The following is a 13,845-nucleotide window of genomic DNA, read 5'->3' as shown; positions in this document are numbered from 1 at the left end:
AGTTGCGAATTGCGACCTTGCATGCAGAATAAGTGTGTCCTAAATTACGCGCAAATTATATTAACTGATGGACAGGGAGGATATAGTAGAATTTTGTACCGAGCACTGGCTTGTCATCGCCGTTGGGGTAGTATTGTTATTGTTGCTATTGATCGTTTTAATTATTTGCATTTCGATTTACGGGTTTTGAGCATTTACATTTTGCTAGGTCGTCAACCATTTTTGTTGTTTATATAGCACCAAGATTTTGTATTAATAGGAATTAAGTGTATTTGTTAGGACATTTTTTTTTTTGGTCGGTGGAGCGACAAATCATGGCGGCCCGCGCCGATTGCGTAATCATAGTGAAGAATCTCGCCCCTGAGATAACTGAAAAGGACTTGGCAACTTTCTTTAAAAGTATTGGGGGCATAGAGCAGGTCCAGTTGGGACTAGACTCAATCACTAATGAGCCCACAGGGACAGCCTACTGTGTTTTTGATTCACCTTCCCGTGTCGCCAAGGCCCTTTCTTTAGAGGACCCTGAGTTGGGCTCTCCGGTCCTAACCCTTGAGGAGGCTCCAAAAAGACTTCTCAAGTTAAGTGTTAAGGGGGAAGAGGGCGAGCCGGGGGGCGCTGCCACTCCCCAGGTGGTCCTGCAGAACTCAGTTCACCTCTCCCAGTTTAGTGGGGACCCGAAACTGAAAGGGGGGAAGTTGATTTTGAGCTATGGAAGTATGAAGTAGAATGCCTCCAGCGGGATAGTTCGTGTAGTTCTGAGGCACTTGCCCGGCTAGTTAGGCGGTCACTTAGGGGGGAAGCCAGTCAATTATTTCTGCACCTTGGCATAGACGCCACTGTGGGACAAATACTCGATAAACTCACAGGGTCCTACGGGACAGTGGAGTCCGGGGCCGTCCTTCTCCAACAACTCTACGCTGCAAAGCAAGGCCCAGATGAAACAATTTCAGCCTTTAGTGCAAGATTGCAACTAGCCATAGACAAAGCCGAGGGGCGAGGGGGGATAGCCCCCCAAGCCAAAGATGAGACACTCCGGGTCGTATTTTGGAAGGGATTAAGTAGGGAAGCGATCAAAACGGCCATACGCCACAAATACGATGTGGTCACCTCCTTCGATGAGCTGGTGCGTGTCGCCAGACTCGTCGAACAGGAGCAGGAGGACTTTAAGAAATTTCACACACATAGTTCCGGGGTTGCGGACACGGGTAGGCATCCATGCTAGCCAGACTGAAAAGAGTAAACCCGATATAGCCAATGAACTTAAGGCTCTTAGGGATCGGGTCCAGGCTATGGAAATGGGAAGGCGGCCTCCCCGAAGTAGTACCGAGTTGCTCGGAGGATCAAAGAAGCGTAAAACCAAGACCAAGACACCTCGCCCCAGCCCCGCACCCCCGTGGGAGTGGAGCGCAAGGCGTGACCAGGCCTTTAAGGAGTTGAAGGAAAGGTTAACCCATATTGCAATATGCTGATTTCTCCAAGCCCTTCATATTGCACACAGATGCCAGCACTCATGGGTTAGGTGCTGCCCTCTACCAGGTGGACGACGATGGTAGGGAGCGCGTCATTGCATACGCTAGTAGGTCAGTGAATCGAAGTGAGAAGAATTGTCCGGCCCACAAACTAGAGTTCCTCACCTTAAAATGGGCGGTAACAGAGAAATTCCATGACTATTTGTATGATAATAAGGTGCATGTGTACACTAACAACCCCCTAACTTATGTGTTAACCACCACAAAGCTTTACGCCGCGGGCCACCGCTGCCTAGCAGCCTTGGCCAATTATGATATACCTGGTAATGTTGACTTATCACTCAGGTAAAATGAATGTAGATGCCGCACTCGCTTTTCCTTGTAAATTTGAGCTAAATTGTGTCCTATTTTTAATTGTTTTAATTCATTAATAAGTTGAATGAGTGGTGTGTCCTCTAGCTCCTGGTCGAGTAGACTACTAAGCTAACAGACCCTTTGAAAAATAAACTCCAGTCTACTCGGATTGACCTGTCGACCTAGTGTCGAGCCCCTTCCCCGAGAGCGGAGGTTGGGGGTGGGCTAGACTAACATTGAGCTCGAAAATATTGAATTAGTGTTCCTCCCTGCCAATACTACAAGTGTCACCCAGCCAATGGACAGAGGGATCATTCGCAATCTGAAGCTACACTACAGGCACTTTTTGTCTTTCTGACGCCTTGTTGCTGCTGAACATGACACTCCATTCTGGTGGAACTTGCTTGATGCATTCCTTGCTGTCAGATCTGCCTGAGCCAAGGTGACAGAGGAAACCATTGCCATTGTCTACCAAAAGGTGGGTTTCACAGCAGGAGCAGCATTTCCCTCGCCGACCACGATCCTGCTCCTGATGACTGTATAAAATGTCCCAGTCCCAAACTATAATTCAAACCTACCTAAGGGGGGAGAAGTCTCTTTCGAGGTATGGAGGCAGGAAATTTAATGCCACAAATTAGACAAAGAATGCAGCTCTGCCTCCCTTGCTAGATTAGTGCATTGCTCCCTAAGAGGAGAGGCAGACCAATTGATAATAAATATGGGGGTGGACTCAAAGTTAGGAGAGATTGTTGACAGACTGGATGGCTTTTATGGAAAGGTAGAGTCTGGAGCTGTACTGCTCCAGCAGCTCTACTCCACGAAACAAAACCTGGGGGAAAACATCATGCATACAAGGCACGATTACAGCTTACAGAGGACAAAGCGGGGCAGAGGAGTGGCCTATCTCCTTCTGCAAAGGATAAAACCTTGTGAGTAGGTTTCTTGGAAGGGGTTGTCTAATGAGGTGATCAAACAGGCAATCCAGCACAAATATGATTCCATGAAGAATTCTGACAAGCTTGTTAGAGAGTCCAGGCTGGTTGAACAAGAGACAGTCGACAGGAGAAAATGGCCAACCTGTACCCCATTTAGATTATGTAGAGATTTCAATTTTTCTCCCCGGTTCCTTCCCTCAGCCTGTTGACCTAGATGCCCCTAGTTTTGATTGTACAAGATACCCCATACAATAGGAAAGTCCCTTTGTGTGTTGGTACAAATGTGATCCAAGTGTGTTTCGATTGAGGTTTGTCAAAGTTTGGAGAAAACTTTGGGACACAGAGTCAAGCTGACCCTGTGTGGCAGTTAGTGTATCAATGTATGCAGTCCCCAGTTGCAACTAACTCGACAAGCAAGATACACATATTTAGTAGTGCAGCCAAGCGTACAATTAGGATCCCTCTCCAGCAAGCCGTGATCACAGATGGGGAAGTCCCTCCTCCATCCTCAGGCAGGTCCTATGATGTAATCATAGAACCTAGAATGCCTAGCAGACCACCGGCCGGTATTGTAGTAGACCAGAATGTAGTTAAGGTATCAAACGAGAATCAGAGAGCAAAGAGGGTCCCTGTATTGATAAGAAATCAGTCTGATGGTCCCATCTGGATCTATCGTCACACCCCCCCCCCCCCAAATGAAGTATATGTGTGCAACGTCCAAGGAACTGTTAATGTAAATTCACAGTCTGTAGGTAAGCACGATAAAGGAAGTACAAGTAGGGTTGTCGAAGGGTTAGATTTTTCAGACTCCCCGGCTTCCCTTGAGGATACTGATCTTGTCATAGGTGTAATTAGTAGGTATCCACATGCGTTTAGCCAGTCAGATACTGATCTGGGCTGTAGTAACATAACTAAACATAGTATTCCTCTTGGTGATCCCCAACCATTTAGAGAGAGGTACCGCCGCATACCTCCTGAGATGTATGAAGAGGTGGATGAGCATCTCTGATCCATACATGAGGCAAAGGCCATTTGAGAGTCCTCTTCCCCTTACGCAAGCCCCGTGGTTCTCCTAAGGAAGAAGGATGGTTCCCTGCGATTTTGCATAGACTTTCGGAAACTGAATACAAAGGATACTTTTGAACAACGAGCAACATTTCTGTGAATGTTACTGTTGTTTTCACTGGATGCAAGTCCCATTGTTTTGGTAGGGAAAGATGGCTCTCTGCATTTTTGCATAGATTTTCGGAAATTAAATCAAAACACAATGTAAGATTCATATGCACTACCCTGCATTGATGAGACCTTACAAATACTGTCAGGTGCAAAATGGTTTAGCTCATTAGATTTGAAATCAGGATATTGGCAACTTGACAATGACGAAAGAGACGAGCCTAAGATTGCTTTTGCTCTACCTCCACATTTCGGCATATGGGAATGCAATCGTATGCCATTTGGACTGTGCAATGCTCCCAGTACTTTCCAATGAGCAAAGGAAAAATGTTAAACCCGGATCTGAATCACACTTGCTGTGTCTACTTGGATGACATCATCATTTTCAGCAAGACCATCGACAAGCATATTATGTGCCTTAGTGCCGTAGCTGACCAATTAACCCCCGCATGGTTTCAAACTAAAGGCCTCAAAGGGCAAATTACTGCAGACTAGAGTAAAACATCTAGGTCATGTGTTTATGGAATTGATGGAATCAAAACTGATCCAGAAAAGACAGCTGGTGCGAGAAAGTGGCCTACTCCCTGCAATGTGAAAGAATTGCATACATTTCTCGACTAGAGTCCCGTTTAGAGTCCCCCTGTCTAGGAGGACCTCCAGAGGAACTCTGGAGGACATGCCAGACGAAAACAAGCATTTTTTTTTAAACCTCTCAGCGGGGGATGAGAGAGACCCCCGTTTACAGTCCCCCCTATCGTCTAGTGTAAGGTCGGCATATGTTTCAGTGGAGATCAGTGAGCGCGCATTTTTCCTTGGAAGAGAGGCACGCGATTTGAATCGCTATGGAGACAGCGGGGGGTGAGAGTACGATTGTGCGATGCAATGACAGTATACATGTGTATGCGATGCATGTCCCCGTCGTCACGTCCTTTCAAATACACACATGTATACGTATAATCATGTATTGCTGAGGCATTCCAAAAATCGTGAAGCTCTGTTAATTTTGTACAGTCTAGTTGTTCTGAGTGCTTAGCTAATGTGATAACCATCGTCACAATGGATCCAAAGAAGAAATATCTCCTGTTTCTACAGTTGTTGGGCTGTCCTCTCCTACGTTTAGGAGGACGGCCCAAGAACACCTGGCGGAGAACGGTTGAGAATGAGCTAAGGACCTTAACCCAAAATTGGGGAACGATGACAAGGATGGCCTAAGACAGGCAGAGGTGGAGAACATTCGTTGCTGCCCTACATGCCGATCAGCATAATGGACAGTAAGTAAGTAACTACAGTTGTTGCTGCATTTTGTTGCAAACTGAAGCAGGGCAGTGCTGTTTTTGACGACTGAAATGGGCAGCGTTTACCATGAGAACATCAGGAAATGGGCGCGTCGCAAATTTGAGAGCCGCATCGCGTCTCTCAGTGCCCAATCCCACTTGTTGGAAATACAGCTGGTCAACATTTTCATTCATACTGTGGTTCTTGGTATGGGAAGAGAAAGATCCGCCCACAGCTGGAGCAGGCCGCAAGGTGCCGTATTCTGGGAGGAGGCAGAAAGAAATTTCAGGGATGACCAGTGAAGGGAGGATTTTCGGATGTCAAGAGAGACATTTGAATACCTTGCTACGGAACTTCGGCCTGCTCTTGAGAAGGAGTCAACCAAGAGAGAGGCAATTCATTACAAGCGCAGATTGGCTCCAACTCTATGGTGGCTTGCCACACCATGCGAATACCGGACCATCTCTACCCTTTTTGGCATCGGAAGGTCAACTTTGCGCATTCTCATCAAAGAAGTTTGCTTCGGCATCAAATGTAATACTGTTATATAACACTTATTAACAAAAAGTTAATGACGCAAAAACAGAAGAAGAAGATATCAAAAAAAATTGGGCTAAACATCAAGATATTCTAAACAAGGCAAAGAAAAAAGCCAACCAATCACCCTCATACATGGTCAAGAGGAATGTGAGGAAGAACCCCCCCCCCCTTCTTCCTATGAAGTAGGAGAGAAGGTTTTTCTTCGAGTAAAGGACAAGGGAAGTGGCGTGATTCGTGGTGGAAAACCATTACATAAGCCATTGGTTCATAAAGCCAAAATTATTCATGTTAATCATGAAACACATCGCTACAAGGTCAAATATGTCGACGCTGGGAAAGACTGCATTGATTGCGTCAGTGTTAATAACATCACGTCACTAACCCGAGCACAGGAAAAAGATAAACAAATGCAAGCAAGGGGACACTCTAAAAGAAAACTTTTATGCATGTGCGAGGATGATGACTGTAAAAGGAAGCCAGCCTGTGACTGCAGATTCAAAATGAATGCTGCCTGCTGTGAAAGGCAAGCAAGGAAGTGTCGCCATCACAGGGTCGGGTACTCCACACAACAGCAATCTTTATCAGAACAACCCTCTACAGTACAACAGCCGTCAAAATCATTACAGGACTCAACATTATGTGTCTCTTCAACATTTTCAACTTGCAGGTATAATCTATCCTCGCCCAATATATTAGGACGATTTTTTGGAGATTTTTCCAAGGATCTTCACCTGATGACATCAAATCTATCCCCACAAAACAATGAGAGAAACTTAGATATAAACATACAAAATGCAGGTCTGAAATGTGAAGTGCCGAGAACACCTGGTGATGGGAATTGTCTGTTCCATGCCCTTGCTGCACAGCTCCGAAGGACCACAAGTATCAGGATCACACATAGTCAGTTAAGAGCCCAGATAGTAGATCACCTCCACAGAAATCGCAATACTACTCCTGATGGAACTCACATGCAAGCATGGATTTTGAATGAAGACTGGGATGGATATTTGGCATTCACACCAGACTCACTTCCAGACTCGTGCTAGATGCTTTGTGCTGTGACAGTTTAGAGTCCCCATCGTCTGGCGTGAACACGGCACAACCGCTAGAGGTTGTGCCATGTTTCGGGGGATTCTAAACAAGGCATTAGTAAGCTATCATCAGAAATTCATTCCTAATTTGTCCAAAATTGCAAGCCCTCTAAATGAGTTGCTCAGCACAACAAAGAGACACAAGGCGAAGACGAAGACACCTCGCCCCAGCCCCATACCACCGTGGAAGAGGAGCGAGAGGCGTTATCGCGCCTTTCAGGAAATAAAGGAAGAGCTAATACATGCCTCCATACTGTAGTATGCCATTTTTTCGAAGCCCTTCGTACTACACACTGACGCCAATACTCAAGGCTTGGGTGCTGCCCTCTACCAGGTGGATAATGACGGAAGAGAATGTGTACTTGCAAACACTATTAGGTCTGTGAACTGCAGCGAAAAGAATTGCCCAACCCACAAATACGAATTCCTTGCCTAGAAATGGGCAGTAACCAAGAAATTCTACGATTATCTATGTGGTTATGAGGTACATGTGTATACTGATAATAATCCCCTAACAAACATATTAACTGGTCACAGCTAAGTTTAATAGACACCACGGGCCATCGCTGGATAGCAACCTTGACCAGCTATGACACATCGCTCATGTAAGATGAGCATAGATGTTGACGCTCTGTCCCCAAAGCCGGAACAGGTGACTTCTGGCCCGGCTGAAGAAGGGACGCCCCACATTCCAGTAAAATTGCTTTATTATTCATTTTTTTAAGACAAATTTAATATTTATACAGCTGAAAGTGATATTTTTGTCTATTCTGTATATGAAATGAATAAGAAATTGTGAGAGCATGACATCATCATAAGCACTGGTCAAGAAATGTTTTTAAAAATACATAAAATTTCAAAATGCCAAATCTTCCGTATTTGTTATCCGATTTTTGTTATTTTTGTATCGTTCTGTTGAGAATATTTTTCTCTTTCTTTTGAAGTTTATTTATTTTTGGGGCGGATTTCCTCTTTAAAGGTAGGGGATACCTTTTACAGACCTCCCAAAATGCAGCAAAACATTAAATATGAACCTCAGGGGACTTGCTTAGGCCACTGCTTAGAAATTTGGAAGTCAACAGTTATCTAAAATTTGAATAATGCACAAAACTCAACTACTCAGTAGTTCTGTGTGTCGGCCACACTTAAGCATTTTTGTTGCATTCTTCTGTATTTGTGATCTATAAACACAAATCTAAAAGTACAAGAGCTGATGTAATAACATATAGAGTGTGTGGTAAGAATGTATATATAGAAATGTTTGTAAGTGTTGATGAACTTTCTTCACAAAATATACATGATGGACACACATGCAGTACATGGGTCTGCAAAGGTAGCCTAGTAATGTACTGGAATTTACGGTGAGCCCCGAAAACAATTCAATTCAAAATCTAACCGTCAAAAAAATGTACTAAATGTTACCTTCCACTTTCAATACTTTATGGGAGTTTCTAAAATGATATTCTCTTCACCATACCACTGTATTTATACAACTCTTCATTTAAGGCATGCAAATGGGATTCCCTACCTTTAACTGCTGGTTATCATATTGCTATTGTTTGCAAAAACCTTCCCACATTTTCCTTAATCTCCTTCCCCAATACTGCAGAAAGTAATGGGTCTCTTGTCTTATCATTTTCAATCATCTCAACAGCCTCTACTATGACATCTTCAAGAAGACGTATAGAAAACAGATATTCATTGACATGGAGAAAATCATTGAGCAGTATAACAAAGACCAGCAGGACATTTGTACTTGCATGGCAACTACTGAAGGCGATGAAATGGTTGTGGCTATATGCACCCTACTGATGAAGAGAGTCTAAAACTGATGAAACATAGTGCTGAAATGCTATTCATTGATTCATCAGGGAACTGTGATCAACACAACCAGGATGTTTGTCCTTCTTACACATGCTAGAGCTGGGGGACTACCTCTTGGAGTGATTTCGACTACTCCCGAGAGTCAAAACACAATTGCTGCAGGCCTAAACTTTCTGAAGAGAGTTCTCCCTGAGGAAAGCTTCTTTGGAATGGAGTCACATAGGCCAAAAGTAAACATCACAGATGATTCCCTTGGACAGGCCTTGCACTTAGTATATCCACAGGCAGTACTTTGTAGCAGCACGTACCCTGTTAGTTTGACAGTAAGTCACCGGCCGAGAGAGGGAGCTATTTCAATCGGTAGTATAATCATGTTACTCTCTCCGGACGCTCCCCGATGGCAAAAAGAAACAAAAGAGCTAATTTTTGCTGACCAGTCCTTTGACCACGGTTATGTAAAAAGGTACACGTAGGCTTATCCCATAATACTTGCCATGTAGCCCCCTTTTCCTAACATTAACCGTGGACATAGCTCTTACTCTCACTCTGGCTCCTCAACCTCCAAAGGAGAGGGATTTGGACCATCGCTCTCCTGCGTCCAATACAAAAGGGAGATGCAATATTACTTTCCAGAGTCAAGTCCATTCCTTATTGAGGCGGTTTTACTATAATTCTTGAAGTTCATACATGTCTATTTTACACAACACATCGGTGAGATGCTTGGTTCCAGCAACATCAATTTTAAATAGTTTTGGAACAATTATTACGGAAGAGGAGTTGCCTTCCTGTCACACTTGCGGACGCTGCATGAGGCCATTGCATCAGAGCTCGTCTCGCATCTCCTCTCATCGTCAACCCCGTCGTCAATAACTGAGGATGAACTTCATCCATTTCCAGCTCACGACGAATTAGCATGAATGTGAATCTCCAAGCTGGGATCGCATCCTTACTAATCGCATTAGTGTCAACGCTAAGTGATGTGAGTGCCAGGCGATGACCAGACAGCGAACACCCGTTCCAGACAGAGTACATGTCAGCATCTCGACCCGGAGCTCATCGTGGCAGTGCACACTGCAGTTCGCAATCGCGATCGCGATCGAGGTCCCCTTGGAGAGTGACGTGGCCATATTTCACCCTTGAAGCGACTTGGGACTCTGTTCGGACTATCGCTGTGGTTCGTACCTTATGCACCCTTTGATTTGTATTACCGCTCCTAATATAACCACATATATTATGTCCCCTCAAGTTAAAGACCTCCGTTTAAACATTTGAGCAGATATAATTTAGTGATGTTGTTAACTGCTCATTGAGAGTCTTATAATCAATTCACTGATTAATTCATAATTCTGTGGAAAATACCCTATAATTCTGTGGAAAATACCCTATAATTATCACCTGCGTGTGATACATAATGTACATGACAATAAAGCGTGTATACTAATAATTGAACATAATATTCTGTTGTCAACGACTGTTATTATAATCAGTTAATCGAGTGGAGTCATAACTCAGGAAGTTGGAATATGGCTGTATGATGAGAGTGTGTTTGGCATGTAGTCTTGTTACATAACGATAATAATATCTTGCCACATTTAACAGTTCATAACACGTCACGAGGCCTACCTTCCAACAACTTCTTCCATGCATCTTTCATCTCCTACAAGCCATGTGGCGTTGGGTTGTGGAACAGCCACAATGGCATTCCAAAGAAGGACAGGTCATCCATTCTTCAGGTGTTTAAGAGGATGATGTATGCAGAAACAGCCACAGACCTCAATGAAAGTTATGATGTTATCTGTCAGGATGCTGCTGAAACACAACATCCCAAGTACATGAAACACATTGGAAAGGTATATGAGAGGCAACAAGCATGGGCTCTCTGTCTTAGGACGAACTTGCCAACAAGAAGGAATCACACTGGTAACAATTTTGTGGAGAGTGCGATGCGAATCGTTAGGGAGACAGTTCTTCACAGTTTGAAGGTCTATTATGTGACCCAACTCCTGTATTTCATCATGACAAGGATGGAGGACTATTATGCCAGGTGCCTGACAGATGTGGCCAACAACAGAATGACAAGTTTTTGTTTTTGTTGTTGTTTTTCTCCCTGGAATACTAGTATGTCGGAGCCCCGGGGGAACATTAACTGGACCCTCGACCTGCAATGATTTCTAATAACCAAGTGGCAGGAAAAGGTGGTGAGGGGCATTTTGGATGGAAAGACTAAACGAAATTCAGTGGCCTACCACAAAATGGCAGAGGCGGTGGTAGTGCAAGCAGGGCTTGTGATTTACTGACAACAACAAGAAGACTATCAAGGCGTCTATAAAAAAAATAAGTTGAAATATTTGCGGGAACGTTTCTGTAAGGCCGTGTATATAGGCTTCATATGTCAGGGAAAGAGAGGGATGACATCCTTAAAGTATGCCCCCTCTACTACGAGCTGTTCACGAGACCAGCAGTGGTGACGGACTCCGCGACCCGATCTGTGACCTGAACATACGCAACTTCCAGGTTCACCGCATTTTAAATTGCATGTTACCTCGCGTCACCGGGTAGTATTTTATCGCTCAGTAGAAACAGCTCGAAGAGTCGTAAAAATACAAGGTGATGCGGGGGACAAAATTCGCAGTGATGCGAGGTTCCCTCTGTAGAAACACGTTTAACTAGAAATATCACTGAAGGTGATTAATACCCCCGCCCCGTGACGACAGTCTGACCCAAGGAATGATCTTTCCTTGATCTTCTGCCATTTAAATGCCGTTACCATGGCAACGCAGCTTCCGACACGTCCAAAAAATATGTCTTGCACATCTTCCCACCAAGACTATTGTGTGTGCCACATTTCATAAGCTTTTGTCAAAAACTGAGGAAGTAGTTCAATCCGCAAGATCTTTCCTTGATCTTCTGCCATTAATATGCCGTTACCATGGCAACGCAGCTTCCGACACGTCCGAAAAATATGTCTTCCACATCTTCCCACCAAGATCAAGGTGTGTACCACATTTCATAAGCTTTGGTCAAAAAACTGAGGAAGTAGTTAAATCCGCAAGATCTTTCCTTGATCTTCTGCCATTAATATGCCGTTACCATGGCAACGTACTTTCGGGTACTGTCAAAAAATGCGTCTTGCACATCTACAACCAAAGGCACACATCTGTACCAAGTTTCATGGAAATTGGGCAAAAACTGAGGAAGTAGTTTGCAACACAAAATTTTCCATCATTTTGGCTCATAATATGTGAGCTGTTACCATGGCAACATACTTTTTGTCACTGTCAAGAAATGTGTCCTGCTGACCTATATCCTAAGACAAACATTCAATATGAATTCCATGAGAATTGGAAGAACACTGATGAAGCAGTTTTGCCATGAAGCATTTTGCCCTATATTTTACCAATAACATGCCGTTACCATGGCAACGCACTTTTTGCCACTGCGGAAATATGTGTCTTGCACATTAACATATTCAGATGAACATCTGTACCTAATTTCATAAAAATTGATCAAAAACTGTGGGAGGAGTTCGCGACGCAAGATTTGTACCCATTTTTGCCCATAATATGCCGTTACCATGGCAACATACTTTTGGGTACTGTCAAAAAATACGTCTTGCACATCTACAACCCAAGGCACACATCTGTGCCAAGTTTTATGGGAATCGGTTGAAAACTGAGGAAGTAGTTCGCGACGCAAGATTTGCAACGGACCGACCGCCCGACCGCCCGACCGCCCGACCGACCGCCCGACCGCCCGACCGCCCGACCGCCCGACCGCCCGCTGATTCCTATATACCCCCTTCAAACTTCGTTTGGCGGGGGTATAATTAAGCAGGAGAAGAAGAGGCAGAAGGCTGCTGCTGATGCAGAAGCTGAAAGGGCTCCATCACACACCCTGCCCCCTCAAGCACTGTCCCGGGCTGTTGCCAGGTCTCCCACCCCACTTCCTGAAGCTGCCGCTGTCGATGAGGTCCTGGAAGTCCTTTCTGGTCCTAATCGTGCCAGAGACGCATCTGATACACTTCCTACTGTTGGCAAGAGGAAAGGCAGGGGAAAGAAGAACAAGGAGAAAGCAACAGACCAGCAGCTAGAGAGCAAGCTAAGGAAGAACTTCACCCTCCTAGCAGGAACAAGAGGAGGCTGTGTTTGAGTGGCTGGAGGAAAATGAGCTACTGTGGAGAAGGGCGCACAGGCTGTTCAAGGACAAGAACAGAAAGAAGGCCTTGTGGGAAATGGAAGAGGAAGAGAGGGAGCTGGATGTGCCCTCTGAACATCTGCAGGGCTGGTGGAGGGGGATGCATACCTGGTGCATGGGTATCATGTTATCAATCGTATCATTCCTGTAGCGGCACAGGAAGTATAAATGATGACAACACTGTATCCCTCAACAAGATAGAGTACAGCAACTCCCCCAAAATATTTGGACTAACCCTGAATCCCCCAAATATTGTCTATCTGTCCGGTGGTCTAATTTGCATAGAGCACCCTCACCCCAAGAGAGTGTATCATATTGTATGTAGAGTGATTTGGAAGTGGGAAAGACAAGCAGTGTCTTCCAAGAGCCATGACGAATTTGATTGATTGGGACACGTAACAGTTGTGAACCATGTTAGCCACACACGTGAGCCATACATGTGAGCCATACACTAAGCCATACATTTTCAACGAGTAACAATATAAGCATCGACTAGACATAGCATGAATGACACTACCTGAATAAAGTCACTATCCAGTATAGAACGCAAAGAACTGTGTCTGGTGTAAATGATTCAGACTGCGTGTATATGGACATGTGCGTTTACGACGTTAGATTCTCAAATGTAGGAAAGGTCCTTCGGACAAAGCTATATTCCATCATGATAAAATTATCCCCCAAAAAAAGAAAAAAAAATTCAAGATAATTGCAATATACTGTACAAAGTCAATCAATTTAATTATGACGAAACATTAGGAAAGGTAATATCACAATCACCTCAAGTTGTTTTTGGAGCACACATTTTTTGGTCATTTGCACTTTGGTAGCTGAGATTTTCTCTAGGCACAGAGGCACAACATATCCCTTAGTGCCCCTACCAACACCACCATCTATGGTAAAAATCAGCTCTCTTTCTTTGGGGATATAGCTCGAAGTTGAATCAGATTTATTCTTGGGTTTCCTTGAATTTTTGGAGACATGTTGATGCTT

The sequence above is a fragment of the Diadema antillarum genome, unplaced genomic scaffold, assembly GCF_040938485.1.
Source record: "Diadema antillarum isolate AM-2024a unplaced genomic scaffold, OU_Dant_1.0 scf00000017, whole genome shotgun sequence".
NCBI lineage: Eukaryota > Metazoa > Echinodermata > Echinoidea > Diadematoida > Diadematidae > Diadema > Diadema antillarum.
The sequence above is the reverse complement of the archived record's forward strand: the minus strand, read 5'-3'. Positions refer to the sequence as shown.